This window comes from Crocuta crocuta, unplaced genomic scaffold (assembly GCF_008692635.1).
Source record: "Crocuta crocuta isolate KB4526 unplaced genomic scaffold, BGI_CrCroc_1.0 scaffold70, whole genome shotgun sequence".
NCBI classification, from domain to species: domain Eukaryota; kingdom Metazoa; phylum Chordata; class Mammalia; order Carnivora; family Hyaenidae; genus Crocuta; species Crocuta crocuta.
This window is the reverse complement of record NW_027528417.1, coordinates 6,173,698-6,201,531: the sequence shown is the minus strand read 5'-3', so window position 1 is coordinate 6,201,531 and position 27,834 is coordinate 6,173,698. Positions and strand designations below refer to the sequence as shown.

At 42.8% G+C, this 27,834-nt stretch overlaps 1 long non-coding RNA gene across 1 annotated transcript; it reads left to right on the top strand.

Annotated features, from left to right (window-relative positions):
* LOC144223693 (uncharacterized) lies at positions 1–25,316 on the top strand. The gene is made up of 3 exons (XR_013332787.1): positions 1–310; positions 24,486–24,607; positions 24,730–25,316. It is a non-coding gene; the product is annotated as an uncharacterized LOC144223693 (long non-coding RNA).
* The last annotated feature ends 2,518 nt before the right edge of the window (positions 25,317–27,834 follow it).

The following is a 27,834-nucleotide window of genomic DNA, read 5'->3' as shown; positions in this document are numbered from 1 at the left end:
AACCGGGCAGACTGGTTAAAACCATCTGCACCTCAGCTGTACTCTCTTCCATCCCAGTGTCAGGAGGACGCCCGGGGAGCTTGACTTGCAAAATCTTACAATGCAGAAGACAGCAGAGGCAGTGGGGAGTGGGACGTAATGCCTGAAGCTTAATTAGAGGAACTAAGTGAAAGTTTGCAGCCTGCACACAAGGACCTCCCCCACAGCCTTCCTCAGGAGGCTGGGGTTCAAGCATGGACTCCCCAAGAGGGACTGGAGCAGTAACCTCTGGGGAGGATAAATATCCCCAGACGGAGAAGTTAATGTGAAGGTAAGTGGGATAGAATGTATTGCTGTTGGGTCTCGTTACTCATGCTGCTATCCTATGGCTATTATCGATTTGTTCAGTGTACCAGTAGAGTATGCAGACTTGAACACATACCAAATTTAGAAGATACTATTTGACCCTGGGTCAAGGGAAGATGAAGGGAGGATGACATCCTAAAAATGACTTCATGGAGATAGCTCAAGATCACTCAAATGTCATTTGAGATATATATAAGAAATGTGTGGCCTGGAGAATTAAGCAGAAAGGACTATAAGAATATTGCTTCCCTGTGTTTTACAACCCATGATATAAATGTCTCCACTAAGTTGAACCAATATTCACATATCTGCAATGCTATAAAAATGCTGTTTTCATATGGTTCAACCTACTAAAGAGGGGCTCAATGTGACAGATTGGGTGGGTAAAGGAATCATTCTAGTTTCTGAAGCTCCAGGTATCAAGTCCTGGAAAAATCTCTAACAGGAAATAACCCTGGTTACCTAGGAGCAGAGCTGAACTTTTAGTGGTTAGACATCTTTAAGCCACAAAAAGATTTAGAATTGAGGATGGAAAGACTTCAGAGAGTAAAAATCTTTGTATTGATATTTTTGGTTAGGAAGGAATATTTTGTATTTGTAATGTTAGAATTTGGTTAAGAAGGAATATGTTATGTATTTTTAATGTTAGAATTTGGCTAATTACAAATGAAAACCTTGAACTCGAATTTAAAATGTGTGTTAAAGGATGCCTACTTTTACCACTTTTATTCAGCTCAGTACTGGAAGTCCTAGCCACAGCAAACAGATAACAAAAAGGAGTAAAAGTTATCCAATATGGAAGGAAAAAGTAAAGCTTTCACTATTTGCAGATGACATGATATTGTATATACAAAAACCTTAAAGATTCTACTAAAAAACTACTAGAACTGATAAATGAATTCAGTGAAGGTGCAGGATACAAATCAATATACAGAAATCCATTGCATTTCTATACACTAAAGATGAAGCAGCAGAAAGTGAAATTAGAAAAACAATCCCATTTACAATGATACCAAAACCAGTAAAATATCTAGCGATAAACTTAACAAGGAGGTGACAAATTGAACTTTAAAAACTATAAAACATTGATGAAAGAAATTGAAGATGACACAAACAAATGTAAAGACATTCTATGCTCATGGATTGGAAAAACAAATATTGTTAAAATGTCCATATGACCCAAAGCAATCTAAAGATCTGATGCAACCTCTATCAAAGTAACCACCAGCATTTTTCACAGAGCTAGAAGAAACAATCCTAAAATTTGTATGAGACCACAAAAGACCTCAAATAGCTAAAGCAATCTTGAAAAAGAAAAACAAAGCTGGAGGTATTACAATTCCAGACTTTAAGTCACATTACAAAGCTATAGTGATCAAAACAGTATGGTGCTGGCATAAAAATAGGCACATAGACCAATGGAACTGAATGGAGTGTCCAGAAATAAGCCCACAATTGTATGGCTAATTAATCTTTGATGAAGGAGGCAAGAATATGTCATGGGAAAAAAACAGTCTCTTCAACAAATGGTGTTGGCAAAACTGGACATGCAAAAGAATAAAACTGGACCACTTTCTTTCACCATACACAAAAATAAACTCAAAATGGGTTAAGAACCAAACCTGAAACAGTAAAAATTATGGAAAAAGACACAGGCAGTTATGTCTCTGACATTGGCCATAGCAACATTTTTCTAGGTATTTTCCCTAAGGCAAGGGAAACAGAAGCAAATATAAACCACTGAGACTATATCAAAATAAAAAGCTTCTGTGCAGCAAAGGACACTGTCAACAAAACTAAAAGACAACCTACTGAATAGAAGAAAATATTTGCAAATAATACATCTGATAAAGGGTTAGTATCCAAACCATATAAAGAACTTATACAACTCAACACCCAAAGACCACAAATAAGCCAATTAAAAAATGAGCAGAAGACACGTACAGGTATTTCTCCAAAAAAGACATCCAGATGGCAAACAGGCACATGAAAAGATGTTCAACATCACTCATCATCAGGGAGATACAAATCGAAGCCACAATGAGATATCACCTCACACCTGTCAGAATGACTCAAGTCAAAAACACAAGTGTTACAGAGGATGTGGAGAAAAAGAACTCTCATTCACTGTAGGTGGAAATGCAAACTGGTGCAGACACTGAAAAGGATTGTATAATGTTTCCCCCCCAAATTAAAAATGGACCTACCATATGATCCAGTAGTTTCACTACTCACTATTTACCCAAAGAATATGAAACACCAGTTCAAAAGGGTATATGCACACTGATGTTTTTGCAGCATTATTTATAATAGTCAAACTATGGAAGCAACCCAAATGTCTATCAAAAGATGAATGGATAAAGAAGATGTGAGATATATATCTATATACAGATATATATTCAACTATATTAAAAAAAGAATGAAATCTTGCCATTTGCAACAGCATGGATCAATCTAGAGAGTATGATGTTAGGTGAAGTAAGTCAGTCAGAGAAAGACAAATACCATATAAATTACTTATATGTGGAATTTAAGAAACCAAACAAAGGGGGAAAAAAGAGACAAACCAAAAAACAAATTTTTAACTATAGAGAACAAACTGATGGCTATCAGAGGGGATGTGGGTGGGGGGGATGGGTGATATAGGTGATGGGGATTGGAAAGCACACTTATCTTGATGAGCACTGCATAATGTATAGAATTGCTGAGTGACTATATTGTACACCTGAAACTAATAGAACACAGTATGTTATCTAACCTGGAATTAAAATGAAAAGGAAGATAAAGAAAAAAAGAAAGATTGGGAGAGAGAGAGGGAAGGAGGGAGGGAGGGAGGGGAAAGAAATGTGTGTTAAATATTTGTTTTAAATATGTGATTTTAAGGGAATTTAAACATATAAAACATATAAGATAACTTTAGATTCAACATAATTATAAATTTAATACTTTAAACATAAAAGTTATTTATGTGCTCAGGAAAGCATTGTTTGTTAATTCAGGAAAATAAAGAATTTAAAAAGAAAATTGAATGTATTAATTTCTATATGCATTTAAAAATATTTGAAGGTATCTAATGAACGATGCTCATAAACAGGACCAAACATCATTCAAAAACTTCTCAGAGGTGATTTTAAGACCCGTAACACTTAGAAATAGGATAATAACGTATGTAAATACAAGTCAAAAGTTTAAGAAGAATGAGTTTTCAAAAATTGATTCTTCTTAACAAAAATGAAAACAAATCTCTAAATGGTGTTTTCTGTGAATAAGAGCCATTCCTGAGGATACTAGAAAACAGACAGCAACCTGCTAATGTTTTTCAGCCTTTGTCAGAATTGTCAGGTCTCCAACTGATCTACAGGGAAACTCCACTGACAATCCTGCACGTGGACAGTCAGACATCCAGTGTCTCACTTCTAAATATAAACAGTCAACGAACAATCACTGGATGTTGTCAGTTGCTACCACGCAATCTCCCTTCTTTGATAAGTGTAAGCCCTGGTTCTGTCTGGGCTGCAATGTGCCCACACTGGCTCCTCAGACTTCCTGCGGGCAGCGTCGGTCACGTGGCTCGCACTTAGTAAGTGAGATATAACAGCACATTTCCCTGCATGGAAAGCTCTTTACTAAACTACATCCAGATTTTGCCTTTTTGTCTTTCCTCTGTTCTACCTCTCTCTGGAATGTGGATGTGATACCTGGGGATGATGCAGCCATCTTTCAGCCTAGCAGGGTGGAGCAGGCACTTAGAAGGAGCCTGGATGCTTGATCATTTTGTGGAGAAGTTGCAAGCCTGTAGGCTGTCTTGCATGAGAGAATAACCCCTATTTAATTAAATCACTATAGATGGTTTTCTGTTGCTTTCAGCCAAGCCCAATTCTAACAGACTCAACTTCATACATGAAGAAAGATATCAAATGAAATCAACAAATAAACAGGAATCTGGAAATCAAACATAGTACCAGAACAGAAGACAGCCCCAAATAATTATCTTACCCCCAGACAGGCCTATTTATTTAACCAGTATCTATGGAGTGCCTTTTATAACTGCCTGTTATAAAAACTTGATATGAGATAAAATAAAATGTTGCAGCTCTGAACCAAGCATAGAACATTGTGAAAAGAGATAATAAGAAAAATAGAATAAAAGATAAGAGACTTAAAGGTACCTGGGTGGCTCAGTTGGTTGAGTGTCTGACTCGATTTCGGCTCAGGTCATGATCTCATGGTCATGAGACTTTNTCTATGGAGTGCCTTTTATAACTGCCTGTTATAAAAACTTGATATGAGATAAAATAAAATGTTGCAGCTCTGAACCAAGCATAGAACATTGTGAAAAGAGATAATAAGAAAAATAGAATAAAAGATAAGAGACTTAAAGGTACCTGGGTGGCTCAGTTGGTTGAGTGTCTGACTCTTGATTTCGGCTCAGGTCATGATCTCATGGTCATGAGACTGAGCCCTGCATCCAGCTCTGCAGTGAAGATGCAGCCTGCTCAGGATTCTTTCTGTCCCTCTGACCCTCTACGACCACTCTCATGCTTGCTCGCTCTCTCTCTTTAAAAAAAAATAAAAGTAAAAAAAGATAAGAGACCTAAAAGATCAATTTAAGACATTTAGCATCAAAATGATGAGTTCCAGGGGTGTCTGTGTGCCTCAGTCGGTTAAGCATCTGACTCTTGATTTCCACTCAGGTCATGATATCACAGTTTATGAGTACAAGCCGAGTATCTGCCTCTGTGCTGAGTCAGTGCAGACCCTGCTTGGAATTCTCTCTCCCTCTCCCTCTGCCCCTGTCTCACTTATGCTCTCTCTATCTCAAAATAAATAAATGGAAAACTTAAAAAAAAATTTTTTTAGATGATAAGTTCCAGAGAGAAAATGGTTGAAGGTAAAATGCCAAAAGAATACTTTATGCCAAACATGAAAAGACATGAGTTTCCTTACTGAAAGAGTGCAGCAAAAGTGAAAAATAGCCTACCCAACACAAAGCCATGAAACTTCAGAGCTCCCAAACTCTTCCAGAGGGAAATAAAATGAGTGAGATTACAAGTCAGACTGGTATGGGTCTTCTAAAGAGCAATGCTGGATGCTAGACCAAGGAGAATCACCTTCACAATTTTGAGACAGAATAATACACAGTGTAGGATTCTATTGCCAACCCAAGTCTCATTCAGGTATGAAGGAGAAAACAAAGACATGGGCTGAAAAACACCCTTTCCTAGGCAACCGTTGATGGATGAGCTCCAGCAAATTAAGTGAGTAAACCAAAGAAGAAGAAGGCGTAGGGTCTAAGAAAGTTTCTCCAGTAGGGAAGAGCATAAAAGGAAGTCTCTGGCTGAGAACTTTGTAGCAGGTCCAGGCAGCCAGATTAGAGAAGAGCAGGGGCTCCAAAAGAGAGAGCCAAACAAAGAGAATGAAGGGAACTATTTACCCCAAGCTGATCTAATAGGAAGGAGTCCCCCAAAAGAAAACACTGCTTGGCATATGGTAGATCAGATGTTGTGTGTGGGTGAGACACAGGTACATAAAAACTAGGCAACCATTAATTTCAGAAAAATGAAAACAAATTGTACAGGAAAAAAATATAATCTTCTACATGTCACCACAATGGACATTATTTCTATAGCCACAATCCTGTAAACATTGACTGTTATTGAACGAACAAAAAACAATTCTGTAAATGTTTTTGGGAAGATGAGAGCAGGGAAGTGGGTGTTTGGTGGCATTACAACATTTTGACTCATTTGAACAGGATATTAATAGATACGTTCTAAAAACTAGTGAATAAGAGACTAGGGATATGAAAATATTTAGAAATATCCAGGTTAGGGACTCCTAGGTGGCTCAGTCAGTTAAATGGCTGATTTTGGCTTAGGGCAACTCACAGTTAGCGAGTTTGAGACCCGCATGGGGATCTGTGCTGACTGCTCAGAGCCTGGAGCCTGCTTCAGATTCTGTGTCTCCCTCTCTCTCTGCCCTTCCTGCCACTTGTGCTTTCTCTCTCTCTCAAAAATAAACATTAAAAATTAAGAAAAAAGAAGAAACCTGCAGGTTAATATCAGAGGTGAACAGCTCAAGGAGGCAAAAAGAAATTGCTTCTAAAGGAGCGGGCTTGAGGAAGGGTTGGGGGTGGGTGGGGTAACTCTTCTAAGCCTTTCTGTATGACGTGATCAGGTGGTGATTTGCAGGTACTATGCTTACACTGAAATCCTGTATGCCTCAGATTGTCCTGGCCTCACCTGCCTGTTACTCAAATCTCAGCTGCAGTGCCGGATCCCACCCCATGAGATTTGGCCAGCTCNACACGGGGCTCGAACCCACGAACCGTGAGATCATGACCTGAGCCGAGGTCGGATGCTCAACCGACTGAGCCACCCAGGCGCCCCCCATGCATGTGCTTCTAACTTCTTGCCCTTGGGCTTCTCTCAAAGACCCAGGCAGGAGCCACCTCCCTTCGGATGTATGTTCAACCTGTACATGGAGTAGAGTTAACACCCCGTGAGTCACATCTTTGACCACCTGGTTTGGGTGGGGGAGGAATCCTGAGCTGACAGAGGCATCCTTCCCTCTCTCTTCCCATGGATGGACAGTGCTAAGACGTATTCATGCAGCTGTCCAGGCTGTCCCCCTGATAGAGCAACCAGTCACCTGCAGTCATGACCAAGCAGTAGTGCGTCTTTGAACTGGTTTTGTCTCCTCTGTTTCACCACTTGTCACTTGCCCCATTCCCTGGATCAAAACCCCAGTGTGTCTGGCTTGGTCTTAGGCGTTGCTTTCTGGCAAACTCAAGTTAGAACAAAACTGATGTGGGGGCGCCTGGCAGGGACGGGGGGTCAGTCCGTTAAGCAGCCAACTTCAGCTTAGGTCAGGATCTCATGGTTCATGGGTTCGAGCCCCACATCGTGCTCTGTGCTGACAGCTCAGAGCCTGGAGCCTGCTTCAGATTCTGCGTCTCCCACTCTCTCTGTCCCTCCCCTGCTCACTCTCTGTCTCTCAAAAATAAATAAACATCAAAACATTTTTAAAAAGAACAAAATTGATTTAAAACTTTTTAAAAGTTTTTTTTAATGTTTATTTATTTTTGAGAGAGAGACAGAGTGTGAGCGGGGGAGAGACAAAGAAAGAGGGAGACACAGAATCACAGAACATTTTTCTATGTTTTCTATTTATTATAATTGTTGGTCCCGATTTATCTATTTTCTTCCTACTATGTGGCCTGACCGAGTTTTGGGGGTTTCTTCCTATACTAACTCCCTTGTCACCATCCACTTACAGCTGTTACTACGCTTCTCCATTATGACAGTGGGTAAATATTAGTGTATTTAATCCTCTATCTTCCATTGCTATATGAAATTAAGTAAGTTTATGTCCCCATAAACATTTTGCCAGCTCAGCCCCCTTCACTTTCACGGTGAAGGAAACTTTATTTTTTTTACTTGCTATTTCCTTCCTCCTTCAACTTTGAATTTTGCTGAGACTGCCCATAATTATAAATGCCACACCATCAGCTTTCCCCTTCAGATATTTACCTTTGGTTTCAAAAATCCTACATTTGTACTTTGCAATTCCTTGTTCTATTATCATTTTCCATTTAGCTGTATTTTTAAAATTTGATTATTTGATTCATGTTCATTTACTTTGGCCTTTATTTAAAAGTTATTTAAAAGCCACCTGGGTGGCTCAGTCAGTTAAGCATCCAACTTCAGCTCAGGTCATGACCTCGCGGTTAGTGAGTCTGAGCCCCGCATCCGGCTCTGTGCTGACAGCTTGGAGCCTGGAGGCTGCTTCAGATTCTGTGTCTCCCTCTCCCTCTAACCGTCCCCCGCTCATGCTGTCTTTCTATCTCTCAGAAATAAATAATAAACATTAAAAATAAATTCTTTAAATTAAAAAAAATTAAAAATACACAGAACAAAACTGCCCAGAAATATAAGGGGGGCTTGACAAAATCACCCAGGGGGTACATTTGATTACATCTCTTCCCTTATTGAGTATATACCAAGGAATATTTAAATATCACAACTAATAAGTTCATCTAATAGCTCTATATGAATTTTTTCTACCCTGAAAAGCGTATTTAAAAATCATATTTGGGTGCCTGGGAGGCTCAGTTGTTAAGTATCTTGGCTTCGGCTCAGGTCATGATCTCAAGGTTTGTGAGTTGGAGCCCTGCTTCTGGTGAGCCCCACTTCTCTCTCTCTCTCTCTCTTTCTGCCCCTCACTCACTTGCACTTTCTGTCTATATATAAACAAACAAATAAATAAATATCAACATGTACTTGACCTCCAAGAAAACAGATTCTTTCCAATAAGAGACTTCATAGATCTCATTTTGGAAACACACCCCTCATACACTGTGGCCATTTTTGTCCCTCCTCTTCCCACACTTGGGGGGGTGCATCCATCAAGCCTCAGTGTGGTACTGAGCAGAGGCAGAGGCGGGGGCAGGGAAGTGGTGAAGAGGGAACCAGTGTCATTGAGTGCCTGCCTCTTGCTGACCTGCCCATATGCCCTCAGCTTTTCTTGTATTTTCTCATTCAGTTCTCAGCACAGTCCTACAGAGGAATCACCAACCACGATGGGGGTGATGGACGGTTTTTCTCACTACTCCCCATTGGACTATCAGATCCCTATCAACGCCAGCAACCGCAGTCTCTGCCCTTCGCTGGAAGTCAACCTCAGACTCAAGGCCCTTTTCCCAGCTCCGGGAAAAGTGTCTTTCACCTCCGTGGCAAAATGGGGACTGTCACACTGACCCACTTCCCAGCAGGGCTGTGAGATGTAAGGACTAATTACAAAGGCTAATAAAATATTTACAGAGCCTACAGCACACTTTGGATGTGCAAGGGCTTACTTAATAAAAACAAGGACAGTGCTGGATAAACACTGCACAGAGCCCAGCACCACTCTGGAGAAGAGTAAACAACTTGCCAGGGTAATTTCAAGCTCTATTAGACGCTCGCAGCAAATACCACTGTTATCCGAGAGGAGAGAAAATCTGCCACGCAGGAAATCTTGACTGAAGGCCACAGCCCAGCCATGCAGAGCAATGTGGTTTGATTAAAATGAGCAGTGACCTTTTGTGCATGTGCTGGTATCTCTGGGCTTTTTCAGAATTTGGGAAGGTGGAAGTGAGTTAGCTGCGTACAACTTGGGCCCAAGCTCCAGGGCCTGGCCTGCTTTGTAAAGAAACCTCTGTCTAAGAATCCGAAACAGAGGCTGCTGCTCTGGGCTGGCCAGGCCCCAGAAAGGAAGGATGGCTTGTGAAAAGCATAGGGGTATTTTGCTTCTTTGTAGGGGACAGGAGAAAGAACAAATGGCGTGGCCCATTTATGTAAGAAAAAGAAAGCCAGTGCATCAGAAGGGTGTAGATAGTAAGCCAGAGCCCACGCCAGGGAGTCGGTGCAGGTTATTAGAGGTAAGAGAAAAGCTGAAAGGGCATCTGAGGGATACCGGGGCGGCTGTTCCCGCCTTGGGCTGGGGGAACTAAGGTGGTGGTGTTGCCAGAGCCCAGATGTGAGCTGGATCCACGAGTAAGACGCAACCACCGGCAGAGACATGACCTGTGGAGGAAAAGGCTCTGGAGGTCACCATCAGGTGCTCAGCACAGAGCAGGGCAGCGACGGGTAGGGCCAAGCAAAGTCGGCTTAGCCAGATAGGAGGCTAGGCTCCCACTGAAGAATAATGGGAAGTATTTGCTGGTTTTTTATAACGTTTATTTTTGAGAGACAGAAATAGAGTACAATGGGGGCGGGGCAGAGAGAGAGGGAGAGAGAGGGAGTCACAGAATCCGAATCAGGCTCCAAGCTCTGAGCTGTCAGCACAGAGCCCGACAGGGGACTTGAACTCACAAACTGTGAGATCATGACCTGAGCCAAAGTTGGCACTTAACAGACTGAACCACCCAGGTGCCTCCAATGTTTGCCAGTTTTTAACCCAGGAGTGACTTCCCCCATTGCAGACTGAAAGCAGAGCTCTGGCCTCCTCGCTGCCAGTCTAGCTCACAAGTTATCACCTGGTGAGCTTGGTGTGGGCAGCACTCAGTCCCCATGAGAACAAGTCTGTGGGTCAAGGGATAGGATTCTGATCACTTAACACAAGTTGTAAATTCCCAAGGCCGGTGGCCTCTGGGAGCAGGTGAGCTTTTTTTAATGCTTCGAAGACCTGATGCCAAGGGCAACCTCTTTCTAACCGTTTAACCAAATCCTCATATCACATAGGTGTGGAATTCCTGCTACAGAAAGTCACCTTCACTTTCACCGCAAATGACTGAGCTGACACAAGGGTCAGTGAACAGGGTAATGTGTGAACAACATCACAGGAGGTGAATCGGCCGGGTGACCCCAGGAAGCAATCTAGAATGTTCCAGACAAACCCTCCGTCCGTTTTTCCTCAGTAAGAATGTTGTTGAAAATTGTAAACTTGTCTTAGGAGTCAAGTAAGGAGAGTTAAGTTCATGGGGTGTTAATTTAATGGCTCCCTTGGGCTTTGACTAATTTTGTTCTGTGACAGCGTGATAATTTTAGAAACTTCAGACTGGGAAGGGAAGAGTAATTCATTCCCATTCACTGTGTGTCAACAGGGCTGGACTGCTGGAAACAAGCGTTCCTTTAGGCGGGCAGGTAGATGGGGGTCAAAATCTCACACAGGGTCAGGGAGACAGGACACAGAAGGTTGTCTGACTTGTTGGAGGCAGAACTGGGGCCCAGAATTCAGAACTCCAGCCAGGGTTTGTGCTGGGGATGTGTGGGGGGAGGGGGGAGGACCTATTTGGTTAATAGTGCCCTCCTCCTCCCTCCATATTTTGTTCTCAAGCTCTTTTTCTTTCCACATAGCTTGGTAAGAATATTTGTTCCCGCCCCCCATGGACACAACACTGGTTTCGTTGCCGGAGCCCCAAGTGTTTTGAGATCTGATTCTTAACCCCAACACGACTCAATCCTGTTATCTGAGGGTTAAATAGGGAATGCATTTCCCAGTGTCTAGCACAGTGCCTGGCACACAAGAGCTCAACAATGCACCCTTCTTTTGTCATGATGTTGTTCATTAGCCAGTGGGCTGGAGAGTCAGTCTCCCTTTGCCCTTTCCAGTGGGCTGACCCTGATGGACTATAGCAAGGACACCTGTCACCCCTGCTTTCTGTTTGGTGGGGCTGTGGGAGGCACGTATGTGGGTGCTGACGCCCTCCTACAAAGGCCAAGGCTCTTGTGCAGATCATCACTCTGCCCTTTGCCACAAGACCCCACAGTTACTAGCCACAAGCACTTCACCTACCCCATTGGCTCCCCACCCTCTCCACACCCTCAGAAATAACCTTCTTGTACTTGGTATGCCCTCCATTTTTTTCCTGGACTTTTTCATCCAGTAATTGATTAAACTATATTTCATAGTTTAAAAAAAAAAAACAGTTTGAAAACTCTCCGGGCCTATGTGGCCTCTTTGCCTGGTCATGGCACACCTTTGTCTTTGCTATTTCAACTTTTGAAACTCCTCATCAGGCAGGTTGTGGGAGAGGAAGTTGGGGGAATTTATACCAAGGACGGTGATCAGACGTTTGACTTATATGGCCTATGGTACAGATTTTCTGGGACATGGTCAATCAAGAAAATTCTACCCCTCTGTAGCTGCAAGTATGCTCATGTACCAGTGCCGAGTTCACAAGTCCCATCCACCTCTCTCCTGTGNTAAAAAAAAAAAAGACCTCACTGGAACCATTAAGTGGAGGAGTCTCTTGCATGCTTCAATTGCCAATACCCCTTGAGAGTCCCCTCTCATTTTGTTCTCGCTCCTCCCCCCCTCTCCCTTCTCCCAGGGAGGAACAGCCCACCAACCCAGCTGTGTCCCCTAACAGGTGAGGTCACTTTGGGTTAAAAGGTAAAGAACGTAGGTATCCTCTTTTCTCTCCCATCCATGATGACGAGTAGGGACTCTTTTCCATGCGTGTAGACCTCATAATACTAAATAAACCACGTATTTTCTTTCCTGGGTTTTCTTTAACTTTTCTACTTAGAACTGACATATGCAAAATCATTTAGGTTGGCCATCTGTATTTATCTAGGATCTGAATAAATCAACACTACCACTTCTGACATTTTTTTAAGTGTTACTTTAAAAAAAATTTTTTTAATGTTTTATTTATTTTTGAGAGAGAGATAGAGACAGCATGAACAGGGGAGGGTTAGAGAGAGAGGGAGGTACAGAATCTGAAGCAGGCTCCAGGCTCTGAGCTAGCTGTCAGCACAGAGCCTGACAAGGCTTGAACCCACGAACTGTGAGGTCATGACCTGAGCTGAAGGTGGACGCTTAACTGACTGAGCCACCCAGGAGCCCCTCTCCTGACATTTTTAATAAAGAAGCAAGGCTCTAAATACAGTCCTATCACAGAGGCCAACTGAAAACAGCCAGGTGCGTTAAACCTGGGGCTCACATATTATTTTCTTTTCTTTTTTTTTTGGTCCTTCAATCAATGCTCTTTTATAAAATGTAATTCAGATTATTACTTCACAGATTGATATTCACTATTCAATTAAAATGAAGGCCTTGATTCAAAAGTGTTAACAAAAGCAGATAGTAGACATTTATACATTGTCTCTAATTTGAACAGATTATAGTAGTTTTTGCTCTATAAGATAATATCACAATGTATAACATTAAAATTTAAAGTGTTCAATTATGTTATTGTCAAATGCCATCATTTTTTAATGACAAGTTTCCCTGCATTTTCTTACATTGCATAATTATATATAAACAGATAACCTGAATTCAAATTAAAAATGTAAACTCCTTGTCAATCACTAATCTATGAAGTCATGGCAGTTGCTATTTGTGAAACAGTGATAGGAATCTCCAAAATGAGAAATTTTGTTGTTTTTTAAATAAAATTTATATTAAAATGTAACATAAAAGCAGAGAAATGCACAGATCCTGTGTTTAACCTGGTGAATGTTGGTTTTTATTTTAATATTTAATTTTAAGCAACTTCTGAATTGCAAATTATCCTAGTGTATCTTTCTAAAGCACCAGTAAAGTTAGGCTATATTTTGATTGTTCAAAAATATAGAATGATGCATCTCAAAAACTGTTTTAGCACATGTTACCTGTGTGTCTTAACTTTTAGTGGCTGGGAGTTAGAAAATACTAGCCACAAAAGTATGAGCACATACTTCTCAGGGTTGTTGGTGGGGATGAGGGTGACCAACTTGTCACCATTTGTCCAGGACTTTGCTGATTTTAGCACTAAGATCAGTCCCAGACAAACCAGAACAGTTGGTCATCCTAACAGGGACAGGATGTGGCCTGGTTTGACCATGGCATTTCCATATTGAACCTCCCTCCACTCCCCCGCCCCACCTCTCTCCTGGCCCTTCTCTTTTAGCCTCAAAATGAATTCTGTAATTGGACAATGAAGTGTTGGGGACGGGGGTACTGGGAGATAAGGGGGAGTCTGGGAGGGGACCTTACAGAGATTTCCAAAGTGGGATCTCAGTGCAAATGTGAAATTACCTTTTCTCAAAGCCATTTACATTTCTTTTATGCCACAGTTCCTTCTGTCTCCCTTTTTGGGTTTGGTGATATTTTTCTGCCCCTCAGCCAGAGCCTTGGGAAATCCCAATGGAGAGTTGGATTTGCTTGGCCTTGGAGCCCTGGGGCCTCACTGGTTAAGCCTGTACATGATCACTTGCCCTTCTGATTGAACACATTTCATAGAAGAAGGTCCTATAAGAATTTGTATTTCTCGGAACATGAAAAAAGTGGAAGGGAGAATTTTTGTGAGTGAAGTAGGTGGGAATAGACATACACTTAAACTTTACCAAAACCTATTTAAATGAAGATAAAAAGAGAAAACATGCCCCACAGCACCTGCCTACACAGAAAGCAAGCAAGCATAAATGAAAGTTCAGGCAGCAGGCTGGCCCTCAAAACAGTTTGCTCGATTCAGACTTCCTGGTCAAATTCCCTTGCAGGACACTTCCTGTAAAACCTTAGTGAGCCCAGTGCTTTGGGAGCAAGTACAAATGGGTATGACTTTTGCCTTCGCCACTTTCTGGCTGTTTGAACTGTGGCGAAATGCTTAAGAATTGTGAGCTTCAGATTCCTCAGAGAAAGTGAAAATAAAAATATTCATCTTAAAAAGTTGGACTGAGGATGAAATCAGATAATGTGTGTAAAGGTGTTAGCCAGGTGATGACATATAACAAATGTTAAATAAATACAAGATTACCTTGTCTCCTGACATTCACAAGGCATTCATCCATTCATCCATCCATTCATTCAACAAATATTTATGGCACTGCACTGGCCCTGAGTCTAACCCAGGAGTAACCCTGGTGATGAGCAACCCTGCTGGGTCCTGGCCCTCATAGAGTCTAACAGGAGAAAATAGGCATTAATGAAGCTATGTACAAGGAATTTTTAGTTACACGTGTATCAGGAAGAAAAAGAACATGGCCCCGTGAGAAAGCATACTACTAGACAGGTACAAGTTTGTATGTGGAGGTCAGGAAAGCCTCTCTGAGGAAAATATATTTAAGTTGAATCTGAAGGAATTGTGAGAGATAGCCCAGAAAAACCACAAGGGTGGGGAAGGAGGAAGAGGAGAACTTTGGAGTAGAGCAGGATGAGTGAAGACCCTGACGCAGGAAGAACTTGGTATGCTCAAGATAGAAGACAAAGTGTCATGGCCATTTTGAGGGAGCTGGAGAGTGAGATCTAGTAAGGAACGAGAAGAGTGGTTACCCTGAGGAAGGTTATGCTGGTGGCCTCAAATGAACCAATAAAAGCAGACCAGATCACACATTGCCTTGGGTGCTACATGGTGTAGAGATAACCAGCTTCCACCAAAAATCATGCTACCCCTTCCAGAGAATGGAGTTGTTTCTGAGAAATGGCTGGCAGGTCAGGACCCAACCCCCTTGCATGTAGATGTGGCTATAGACCACTTCTTGCCAGAAACCAAGGTGACATGTGCGATTTCTAGGCTAAAACCTTTAAGAAGTAGGTCTGTCTTCTCCATAGACTTCCCTTCCCAGTCTTCCAGCTGGAAGCAGTTGTCTATGAGGCCTTGAAAGACTGTGGAATTGTAAGATGGAAGGAAGGAAGTCTGGCTCCTGAATCCTAGAGGACAGGTGGTGGCTGCCTAGGCACACTCACCCTGAACTCTTATGTACCTGAGAATTAACCTTTTATTGTGTTTCAACTGCTCTATGTCTTTTGTTCCATTTGTTACAGCAGCTAGCATCATTTTTACTCTCAAAGTTTTATTTTGAATTCTATTTTGCTCTAAATACAGTGCAAGGATTTTAAGCAAGGACATGATGACATGATCTGATTTTCACTATAAAATGATTACTCTGCCTGAACAAATTAGGAGGTCTAAAATTCTGTAATTTAGAATTTTACAGATTCAGTCACTTAAGCATCAGNATGACATGATCTGATTTTCACTATAAAATGATTACTCTGCCTGAACAAATTAGGAGGTCTAAAATTCTGTAAGGTGAGGTGCCTGTGTGGCTCAGTCACTTAAGCATCAGACTCTAAATTTTGGCTCAGGTCATAACCTCATGGTTCACAGGATTGAGCCCTGAGTCAGGCTCTGTGCTGGCAGCAGGGAGTCTGCTTGAGATTCTCTCACCCTCTCTCTCTCTGCCCATCCCCTGCTCATGTTGTCTCTCTCTTTTTTTCTCAACCTCAAAATAAATAAGTAATCTTTTTAAAAATAAAATAAAATTCTACAGTAAATAAGTCAAGAGATGATCATGGCTAAGATTGGTGGTTGAAGTCAAGAAGAGAAATTTGCGGAGGGGGGGATGACCGAGGTTCCATGATGGTGGGTGGGAGAGAGAGACAGGCGTTCTGACTCTCTCAGAGTCATGTGGGTGCTCCAATGGTGAACTCTAAGAAGAGTCCTGGCTGGGGTGGGGGCGGAGAAGTTCAGAAAGAGCAGCACAGAAGCAGGGATACTTCTGTGGCACACTATCTTCAACTCAGTTAGTCTTCACTGGGGAGCTGAGCTTCATGGGGTCCTGCAGTCACATTACCAGACGGAGTCTTCAGTCTGGATGGCATGAGGCATCCCTCCATCTTAAGTAGCCAATACATTATGTTACATCATCGTTTATTCATTTGTTCATTCATTCATTCAGCCAGGCGCTGGGCTGGGGACACCGTCATGCTCTTGAGGAACTCAGTCCTCACGTTCCCTGTCTTTAGTGGCTTATATGTGTCTATCCCATGGAGTCAGTGGCCAGAAATAGGTGGCCAAAGAAACTGACAATTGATGAAAATGCTGTTTCTAATATGGAGGAGGTGGTGTGAGGGACAAGGATGGGAGGAGAGCAGGTCTGAGAGTGGAAAGGGCAAGAAACGATAGTTTCCTTTAGAAATTTATAGGGTTTCCACCTCTGCAACTTCACAGGATGCTTAAGATATGGGAGGGAGAAATCGTGTCCCAGGTGCACATGGAAGTCCCCCCAAAAGTTGCAAACTAAAACAGCCTTTGAGTCAAGGTCCATCTGCTCATCACTGCACACCACCAGGGTGCCTCCTCAGAGTAGGAAATGTGCCATTTACAAACTAGGTCAGAGGAAAATGGTAGAATGTGAGGATTAGCAGAAGCTACAGCTTCAGAAGGACATAGTGACACCTCTTCACTAGAACAGGTAGTAGGTGCTCAAGGCCTGGCTGTCTACACTGGGTGAGGTCACAGTGGCTGGAACTGACTTGGTCATGTTCCCAGTATTGAGCCGGGGGTTGGGGCGGGGGGCACTGCAGGCTGTGTCCCATGGAGCCTGATTGCCAAGTTGTGTCTCAAGTCAGAGAGGAGGGCTTTAGGCTGGAAACAAGGATGCACTGAAAGGGTCAGAAGAAATACAGGCAACAGACCAATGGTGTGTAGGAGACACAGCTGGTTCCCAGACCTCCAGGACTGAGCAAATGGCATTACTGGGTCCTGTTTAGATCCAGTCAGAAGCAGGGTCATTGCATCAGAGTGAGGGGAGTTCAGTAGGATAATCCTGGCATGCCTGTACCCAGGTGCATGCATGTGTGTGTGTGTGTGTGTGTGCTCGGAAGCATATGTGCATGCTCGTACACGCACACACACATATACATGCTCAGGGTGTGTTGCATGGTGGTGTGGGATCCGGGATGCATAGAGTGAAAACAGCAGACTTAACACAGAGAGCTAGCCTGGGGAAGCACTTGTTTCTACCCCAGCTGGCTCGCTCTACTTCAAGAAGTCTTTCGATTTGTTCCCAAGATTCATCGCACCCAGTTCCTTCTTACACTGCTCTTACAACTAAGGAGGTTTACTGAAGATTTGGGGTTGCTTCCAGCTCTTCCCAAGATAGAAAGAGCTCTGTAAGACTTTGCTAGGAAGAATCAGTGGCAAAAAAAAAAAAGATACTGTGCTCATATCAGACATGTGGATTCTCTCTGTAAAAGGTGGTCTGTTACATACAAACATGTTTGATGTTTTCACATTCTGTAAGACTTTTCATGAATATATGCTTATAAATCAGTAAAGCTCTGCTTATGTATTCAGTGCTTTAACTTTCAGATTGAAAAAGGGGGTGTCTCATCCCATAATGGAAAAGGATTCCTTAAGGATTATATGAAATTTAACAACAAAGTGCTGAGATGTGCCAACCACTTAAAAATATTCTTTTAATCCTCTGAAAACCCCACCATGTAGGTTCTATTATCATCAGATGGAGGCCACTGAGGCTCAGTGAGGTAAGATAACTGCCCCAGGTAACACAACAGGGAGTGGCTCAAGCAGGATTTGAACCCAGGCTGCTGGGTTCCAGGGACCCTGTTCTGAACTGTGATCTTCCTTCCAGGGGCAGGAATGGCCACCGCTCTGCCTTGTTGCACTGAATGATTACCAGGCTGTCTCCTGCACTCATTTCTCCTCTTCATCCATCTAGGGGCCACAGAGGAAGGTTGACGAAGGAGGGAAGCCCGCTGAGGATTATTACTTGTTTGGCATTGGGCGGGGCAAGGTGATCTGACCCATTCCCCTGCCCCTGGCATCATTGTCTGGGATTTTGCACCCAGCAAACTTAGCCACTCCTCCTCATCCCCATCTCCCCCATAGCCTAGTCCCTTCTACACAAGCTCCCCTGGCAGACCAAGTCCTGGTCACAATCATGGGCATCTGTCACTTCTTTGCAGAGCCAACAGGAAATGTACCACAGCACTGAACAGTAAGCAATTCTGCATCTCAGCCACATTTTATCTGGGCTGGGCACCAAAGCAGGCTGTGGTCCCTTGTCACTTCTGCAACAAAACTCCCTCTAGTTCCAACAATGATTTATCAAGTGAGCCTGCTGCCGGGTCCACCGTGTTCCTTTTGTTTCAAGGGCACAATAGGTAAAATCCACTGGTGAGGAAAAATGGCAGATTGAACTTACAGATTTGGACGTAGACACTTCCCTGAAAGGAGAAGCAACATTCCATGCTGTTTGGGTTTCCTCCAGAATATTGCCCCAAGGCCTAATTATAATGAGAAAAATAGATCAGCCTTTTCCATTTCCCTAGTAAACTTGGAAGAGAAGAGAATCTAATTGTAAGGTGCTAACCACATTTTCAAAATGGCAGACCTTGACCCAACAGAACAGCTGACTTAAGGAAGGAAGAAGGTGAGTGATATTTATTGACCTCCTACTACATGCCAAATTTTTACACATTTTCCTTTCGAAAGTCACAATAATTTTACAAAGTGACTATTTCAAGGTGCAGTCAGGGAGGGGAATGAGATCCAGAGGTTATGTGACTCACCCAAAGTCATATGGCTAGTGGGTCACAGAACTTAAATATGAACCTAGGTCTCTGTGACCCCAAAATTCATGGTGTTCACACCACACAGAGCTGCCACAGACCTTGACTGAGCCACCCACAAAGAATAATTTTTCTAGATCGCTGCAAATAGATGTCTCTAACCTTTAAAAAACAGCACGAGCTTGTAAAGAAAATTCTCCTATTTTGAACACTTAACATCTGTTCCAAGATTTATATGGTAAATAGCATAGTGGTATATTGTATTTTTGAAATATATTTTTGAAAAGCTATCCTGACCTAACTTGACAAAAATAAACTGTAGGTGAAGAAAGGTAAATGTTCAAACAGTTCCATCCCATGTTTCAGAATTTTTCTTTCTGATCAAAGCTAACAAGCAACAGAGTCAAACAAGGAGACTACGTTAACTATTAACTTTGAGGTGAAAAGTCAATGTACATTCTTTGTACTACCTTGCCCACACTCCAGCAAACATTAACATATATGGGCAAGAACACCTCCCCGTGACTATACAAGTGCGTTGTATACACCTGAGAAACATCTGCGGTGAAAGCATTGTCCAATGCTAGGCCCTTCTGTTACAGAGACCTGGAAAAGTGACCTGCTCAGGATCACTTGACCACTCAAGTCCTTGACATTCCCACCCTCATGTGATGGCTGACTAGTTACATCGTTGTTGGACAGAATTACAGTGCATGAAAGGATTGCTTCCCCTTATGAAACAGTGATGAGCTTATTATTCTCTTAGATCTTAACTCCATACCTAAAATGAAAACCAAATTCTCACAGACCCCACTGACCTTTTGCCTCCAGTGGTATGATCTGGGGGCCAATTGTTGGACAACCATTGATGCTATTACTTTCTAGGCTTGAGTTTGCAGACTGGTTTTCTAGAAGCAGCATGGTATAGCAGAAAAAACATGGAATTGGCCTCAGACTTATCTGAGGCTACAACTTAGCTCTGCCAGTGGGCAGTTGAGTAACAAGGCAAGTGGCTGCCCCTCCTGGATCTCAACTTTTCCAATGATGAAATGGAAACAGTGTTATGTAATAATCCCTATGTGTAGTGGCTTGTATACTGCCCCCTCCCAAATTCATGTCCATTCAAAACTTCACAATGTGATCTTATTTGGAAACAGGGTCTTTGCAAATGCAATTAGTTAATGCTCAGGATGAGTTCATACTGGATTAAGGTGGACCCTCAATCCAATGACTGATTAAGAAGAAGAAAGTGCAGAGAGACAGAAAGAAGACCACATGAAGATGAAGTCAGAGGTTGGCGTTGAGCTGTCACAAGCAAAGGAATGGCCAGGAGCCACCAGATGGATCCTCCCCTAGAGCCTTCGGTGGGATCATGGCCCTGTCAACACCTTGATTTTGGACGTCTGGCCTCCAGAACTGGAAGAGAATAGAATTTTATTGTTTGAAACCATCAAGTTTGTGGTCATTTGTTATGGCAGCCCAAGGAAGCTAATATGTTACACAGAGAGGCCACTAGAGTGCTTACCAGATAGAAAATAATTGAAAAATGTCACCAACAATTATTAATCATACATCATAATGTTCAACCAGCAATTGGGATCCTCTGCAGTAGGTGGAAGAAGTGTCACGATCCAAAGTCTAAATAAGCAAGACTAGAATCACCTATTTGATCGATTGAGAATCTCCATGCTTTTCTGTTCTTTTTTTTCTTTACCACTACAAGCAGAAATAATTTGTTTTATTCAAACCACTAAATTTAACCATACAATCTGATGCTTAATTTTAAAAGAATCCATGACAATGCAAAATTCTAAAGAAATAGGTGTCTAGGCTCTGTTTGGAAATATTTAAAACTATACGGCGTAAGTCATACCTACAGAGCTTAAGATAAATGGTTTTCATCCCCAAATTTCTTTATAAAATGTCTTTCTCACCCTGAGAAAAGATGGGATGGTAGATAATACAAGTGGGGGCAGGGGGGACTGCCTGTATTAAATGATTAGAGGAGGAAGAAGAGTCAAGAAAAATCAGAAATGCAACAGATAAAAGGATCACATTTGTGAAGTTGAGGGCAGCAGGCCTCACAGCACAGGGAAGATAAAGATGACAAGACCCATGAAATACAACCCCCAAAATTATATTATGGCTTCCCTGGCAGTGATAGGAAAAGTTGGAATATGTTTCTCAGGCATCAAAGCCTTAAAGCATAAAATTTCCCCAGAGTCCACAGCTTATACTCTTTAAAAAGTCAATTCCATGGGGCTCCTGGGTGGCTCAGTCGGTTAAGCATCTGACTTTGGCTCAAGTCATGATCTCACAGCTTGTGAGTTGGAGCCCTGCATTGGGCTCTGTGCTGACAGCTTGAAGCCTGAAGCTTGTTTCAGATTCTGTGTCTCCCACTCTGTCTGCCCCTTCCCTGCTCACACTCCATCTCTCAAAAATAAATAAACATTTCAAAAAATTTTTAAATCAATTCCATCAATATCAAGTGACTGAAGGTCTGGGCTCCCCAAGGTGGAGATATCAGAACTGAGGACCCACCAATATGAGTGCAAGAAAGACTATCGATGAATGACTACCTCAGACCTTCTGGCAGGGTTGGGGGGGCTTTCTAGTTCAATAGTCTCACCCTCCCCATGTTACCTCCCTGATCCCACTGTGGAAATAGGCCATGTCTCTACCACAAACCTTCACTTTCTTCTGCCCATAACTATCTTTCATAGATCCACAAGTGGATGTTTTACCTATGCTGATCCCATCAGTCTCTGTCTTGGGAATGTAAAATATGAAACATAGACAAATATGGACTCGCAGTCTTTCAAGCAGAGTCACATTAATGGTAGACACTTAAAGAAATAGGTCTGAAACTCTAGACTTATGCTGCTATGGGCAGCTCTGATCCCAGACTTCCTGGAGCTAGGGGCTTCCCCAGTTTCTTGTATTCCATAAGCTACCCTTGCATTCTTCCAGTAAATCCTCATAATTAATTAATTAATGGTTTCTGTTGCTTCTGCTCATACCACAGCCTGTAGGTCACACTTTTGGTGGGAAAGCCTGCCATGGGAAGGCAAAGGATGGAGGGAGTGTGGCAAATAAGCCTGTAAGGAAGTGCGGAGGGTAGCACAGAATTTCTAATAATAATTGAATTGAGTAGGATAATATTATCTTAGTAGGTGGCACCAAACTTCTTTTAATTAGGGAACTATCATTGTTTCTAAAAACAAAATAAAACAGGGGACTGGGTGGCTCAGTCAGTTAAGCGTAGACCTCTTGATTTTGGCTCAGGTCATGAAATCATGGTTGTGAGATCAAGCCCCACGTGGTGCTCCATGCTGACCATAGAGCATGATTAAGACTGTCCCTCTTCCCCTCCCCTGCTTGCACACACGTTCTCTACCTCAAAAAATAAAAAAGTAAAAATAAAGAAATAAAAACAGAACAAAACAAAGCTTTCATAAGTACACAGGGAAACATTTTTGAAAGCCCATTGAACTTCAGTGTTTGGTGGACAAGTTTGCTGAGAGCACAGTTGCATAGCAGAAGCAGAAAGTTTCTGAGTTTCCAGGCCATTCTTAAAGTTACTCATGATGATAAAAGATGGAAGGGCGAGAGAGAAGGAAGCAGTGAGGTGTTGGAATTCTGCATGAAGTGGGGTGAGACCATCTTCTTGAGATCTGCTCTATCCAGCTTTTAGTGAAATTCACCAAATTCACACATGCTGAATGTGAACAATTATTTGTTGCTGGAATGAAATGCCAGCTTGAGTTTCTCATTGGGATTGATGTGTTATAAAACATCCCACAACACGGGAGCCTGTGAGGCAGTGGACCTAGGAGAACAGAAATTCCCAAGAATTGGCAGAATTCTGAGAGAACAGTGGGAGAGGGTTGTAGGCTCTTTTGGCTGGTAGAATATGCCTGGAGATGGGAAGACAGCTTCAGAGTAAATTCCCCTAGACCCCCGGGTGTAAAGAGGATCCCCAGAGGCCGGCTGGGGTTCAGGTAACAAGGACCCCCCTAAGCGAGCAAGTTTTCATCTCACTCCCGGGAGCCTGTGGGGCTATTCCTTTGCCTTCTTTGTACATCACGCACCCTTCTCTGAGAAGAATGTGATGTAGAAATAAATGCCTTCCCGAAAACAGTGTGTGTACCTCAAAATAAAGAAAAAATAAACTCCTACACACTATTCTTCTCAAAGGGGAAAGCGACTGTGATTGAGTGGAATCAAGATGAGAATTCCCTGGCTCTCTCCTCAGTGTTTGGTGATGAGCTGGCTAAACGGCCTCCTGTGGGCTACAAGGACAAGAATTGGGATGAAAACCTTTGCCCCTGAATAGAAAGAAGTGGTCACTGGAAACTGCACCAGATGCCTCTAGTGGCCTGCGTCACACCTGCCGGCCACAGCTACAGAGGACAGTCCTGTGCAAGCTCAGACTTGCTTGAGCTGACAGCATCTTGACACAGGATCAATCCTTCCGCCTTCTGCCCCAAGGCTTCTCCCAGGCCAGCTCGCTCTCTCTGCCTACGCTTGAGTGCATGGTTAGCCCTGCAGGGGCAGCCCCCAACTAGGCAGAAGCTTGTGGATAAATGCCTGACTGGATTAACATCCATCCTTTGGATGGACAGTTCTAGGAAATACTTCTTAAGACTCTCTGGAGGTCCCGGTGGAACTGAGCACAGTTGCACACAGTGGTGGCTCACTTAATGTCCCCTTCTTGGCTTTTCCTCCTCACCAGTCTCGCTCTCCCCACTCCCTCCCTTCTGCTTCTTGGGGTCACTTACCAAATAAATGTTCCCAAGTTCTCATCACAGGCTCTACTTTCAGGGAAACTCCAGCAAAGACAGAAATATTGTGTCATTGTGGTAAGATAGAAGGCAAGTGGATTTGTTCTGACAGCAGAGGAAGACAGAAGATGTCAAATGTTCTGATGTCATATGAGAATGCTGGCCAAATGTCCCAGAAACTCTGAAAATAGGAGGTCCCAACTTCAGAACCCCACACTCATCAGTACAGAAGACACAGTCAATTCAGAGACTATTGCAACGCTCCGAGGCACCTGAGTGGTTACCCTGTAATTGCCACCCACCGGTGGATGGACTTGTTCCTTCATTTTAGATGGCAAGGAGAGCCCCGTCACTCCACTCATGGCCAGTGTCTTGCCACATGAGAAATGCAGTGGAGAAGTAAAGGTATAAGTAATTATTAAAGCTTTTCAGGTAATATATAGCTCTTAGAATGCAAACTCCAGGAGAAGCCAACTACTGTGTAAGAACTCCAGCTATTCTAAGACTGGAGTTGTTGTGGAAGACTAACCTAGCCACTGGAATGAGGCTGAGCAGACCCAATTCTTCCAGTTGTCCTAGGTGAGTCTCTCAGCACGTGAGTGAAGACGCCATCTTGGATAGAAGCCCAGTCAAGCATTCAGAGGACTTCAACTCCAGCCACCATATGACTACAACTTCATGAGAGGCCCCAGGTGAGAACTGCCCAGGTGATTCTGGCCCATCTACACAGTTATGAGAAGTAGTGATAAATTGTTGCATTGAGCTGATTTTAAAAGTTCTTGTTTTTGTTTTTGTTTTGGTCTCTGATTGCCAGGAGAACAGGCCTTGGCTGGCCTGCTGGAGACTGAAGGGGAGTTGGTCGAGAAGCAAATTGAGCCAGCCAAGATCATCCTGATCAGCCAACAGCCAGTTGCCTGTACTAATGTAGAAGATAGAAAATGTACCAAATGGAATTTTGATCATGTCCAAAGGATCTCCAGGCAGAATACTAAAAGTGTCAGTGGGCTCTTACTAGCCATATATGATAATAGGCCACAAGAAGAAATGAACTCAAAAAGAGAACTGGCTGGTTTCCAGGCCACCTTTAGAGGGAATCTAGTAATACTTGATTTGAAAAATAGAAACTTTCTCATCTCTAGCTGCTTGAGTGAGGAAAAGATGATCAAATTAACACATGATGTCAAGGTAATATCAAATCAAGGATGTGGTTATGAGATGCTGAGAGAATTAAGGTAGTTCCTGATAAGTCCACTCAACTAGACAGGAGAGCTTCCAGGAATTTTAAGGGTGATATCTCACAGCCAATTACATACCCAAAATAGCAGCGATTAAGTCTATAGTGAGAAACTCCTCTCAAAAAAGATTATGAATATGACCTTGTCTGTTCTGATTACACGTAAATAAAATAGAACCTGGTGCATAATATATATTTGTTCAGTGAATGAGTGAATTAATGAATAAACTTGAAGGGAAAAAAGTCTACTATAAAACAATATATCTGCTAGGATTCATTCATTCTTTCATTCATTTGTTCATTATGCAAATGTATATTGTCTAATATATACCAGAAGCCATTCAATTTGTTGAGGACACAGCAAGACGCAAAGCTCCTGTCCTCTTGGAGATTACGTTCTAAGTGGAAGAAACAGACATACACACATAAACAGTGAAAAGTGCGACTTCATAGAATGGCAAGTGGTAAGAAGAAAACAAAGAAAGTTAAAGGGATAGGAATTGACCAGATTTGGAGGGTGGTGGTCAATATTACATAAGCTAGTAAGGAAAGGCCTATCGGAGGAGGTGCTATTTGAGCAGAGCCCTGAATAATGAGAAGAGATAGCTAGACTCTTGGGGAGTGGGTGTCACGGAGAATTTCCAGGGAGAGGCCATGGCAAGTCTAAATGTCCTGAGGTTGGATCAAAGATGAGTCTGTAGTTTGAATGTGCTGTGGAGGTAAAGTCCATTCTGGGTTATCATATTTTCTGGAAGTTGATGAGGACCATCCTGTTGTCTGAATACTTTGTAATACATTTCAATACAGCCAGCTCTCCTTTGGTGAGTGATCGCTTCTGACAAGAGAAAAGGGAGTCTTTAATAAGGGAAGGATTAATGCAATAAAGGCACTGAGAAGGACGTTGCACACTGTTAGATTGACAATTCCAATATACACAGCTGAGGGTTTTTAGATCATCCACTTGGTTGTGGGATTACTTAAGCTTCAACCTCCCTCCACTAGAGCAGGCATTTAAGAGTGGCCGGTTCACATCTTTAAGGATCTGGTCTATGAAAAGCACCCAGCAGGACTGGCTATGCTTCCCACTTTAAAGATGGGGGAACTGGATGTTTCAACTGGCATCCTGAAAATAAATAGAGAGGCTAGGAATAGAATTCAGCCATTGGAGAATCTACTCCATATGAAAGCGAACCTCCAAGATGGCTCTACTGAGTCTTATTTCCTGGAATTCACTCTCTCGTGTACTACCCTCCTACCGAATCAGGGCTGGCCTATGTGACCAGAAGATTATGGGGAAAGTGACGGCATGTGACTTTTGAAGCTAGGTCACAAAAGGTATTGCAGCTTCTGCTTTGAGAGCACTCACTCGAGGGGAAGTCATCCCCCATGTTGTGAGGACTCCTAGGCAATCCTGTAGGTAGGCCCTCATGTCAGGGTAGACAGATTTAACAAATAAAAATATAATTTGGGTGCCTGGGTGGCTCAGTCGGTTGAGTGTCTGACTCTTGATTTCCTCTCAGGTCATGATCTTGCAGTTGATGGGATCAAACCCTGCATCAGACTCTGTACTGATAGCCCAGAACCTGCGTGGGATTCTTTCTCTGCTCTTTCCCAGTTCGTGTGCACGTGTAAAATAAAAAATGAACATTTATATATATGTATATATATACATATACACATTTATATTTACATATATCTGGTAACACTGCTTCATGGAAATGAACTAAGACCCCCTCTCCCCATCAACATGGCCCCCAACTAGAAGCCATGTGAATGAATCATCTTATAAGTGGCTCCTCTGGCCCTGGTCAAGCCTTCAGATNTCAGAACCACCCAGCCAAGCCACTCCCAAATTCCTGGTCCACAGATACTGTGAGTCCTAATAAATGATTGTATGGTTTTAGGCCCCCAAGTTTTGGAGGGCTTTATTTTATAACATTAGATAAATAATACATTCTGTAAAACTTCATTAAGCCTGTCTTAGTTCATGCAGGCTACTGTTACAGAATATCATAGACTAATTGGCTTCTAAACAACAGACATTTACTTTCTCACAGCCTTGGTGACTGGGAAGTCTCAGATGAAGGCACCTGCATACACAGTGTCTGGTGAGAGCCTTCTTCGTGTTCACAGATGGCTGTCTTTCCTCTGTGTCTTCTCATTGTGGAAGGGGTGACAGAGCTCTCCGGGGTCTCTTTTATAAGGGCCCTCATCCCATTCATGAGGACTCTGCCCTCTTGATCTAATCACCTCCTCCAAATGCCCCCACACTGGAAGTTAGGAATCAACATATGAGTTTGTTTGGGGAAGATACAAACAAACATCCAGCAGAGCCCTTCCTCAGTGTGAGATGGTGTCCACACGATGACTAAGACAGAGTATCTGGCCTTGAGTTTCTCAGAGTCAGTGGGGGAAACAAACGTGGACAGGGTTTGTTTACACTGCACTGTGATAAAAGGACAACAGCCTACAGGACACCATGACTCACTCTGGCCAGGTTTTCAGGGAGGCTCCCAGAAGACAGGAGTTTTGAGGTAATTCTTTCAGGAAATCCTAGTTCACCGGGCAAGTGGGGGAAGGGTAAGGAAGTCAGATGGTCATTCTGGGCAGAAAAAATGGGGAGCCACAGGAAGGGAGTTTCACTGAAGCACGGTGTGTAGGAACAGGGCCCCCGAACAATGAGGC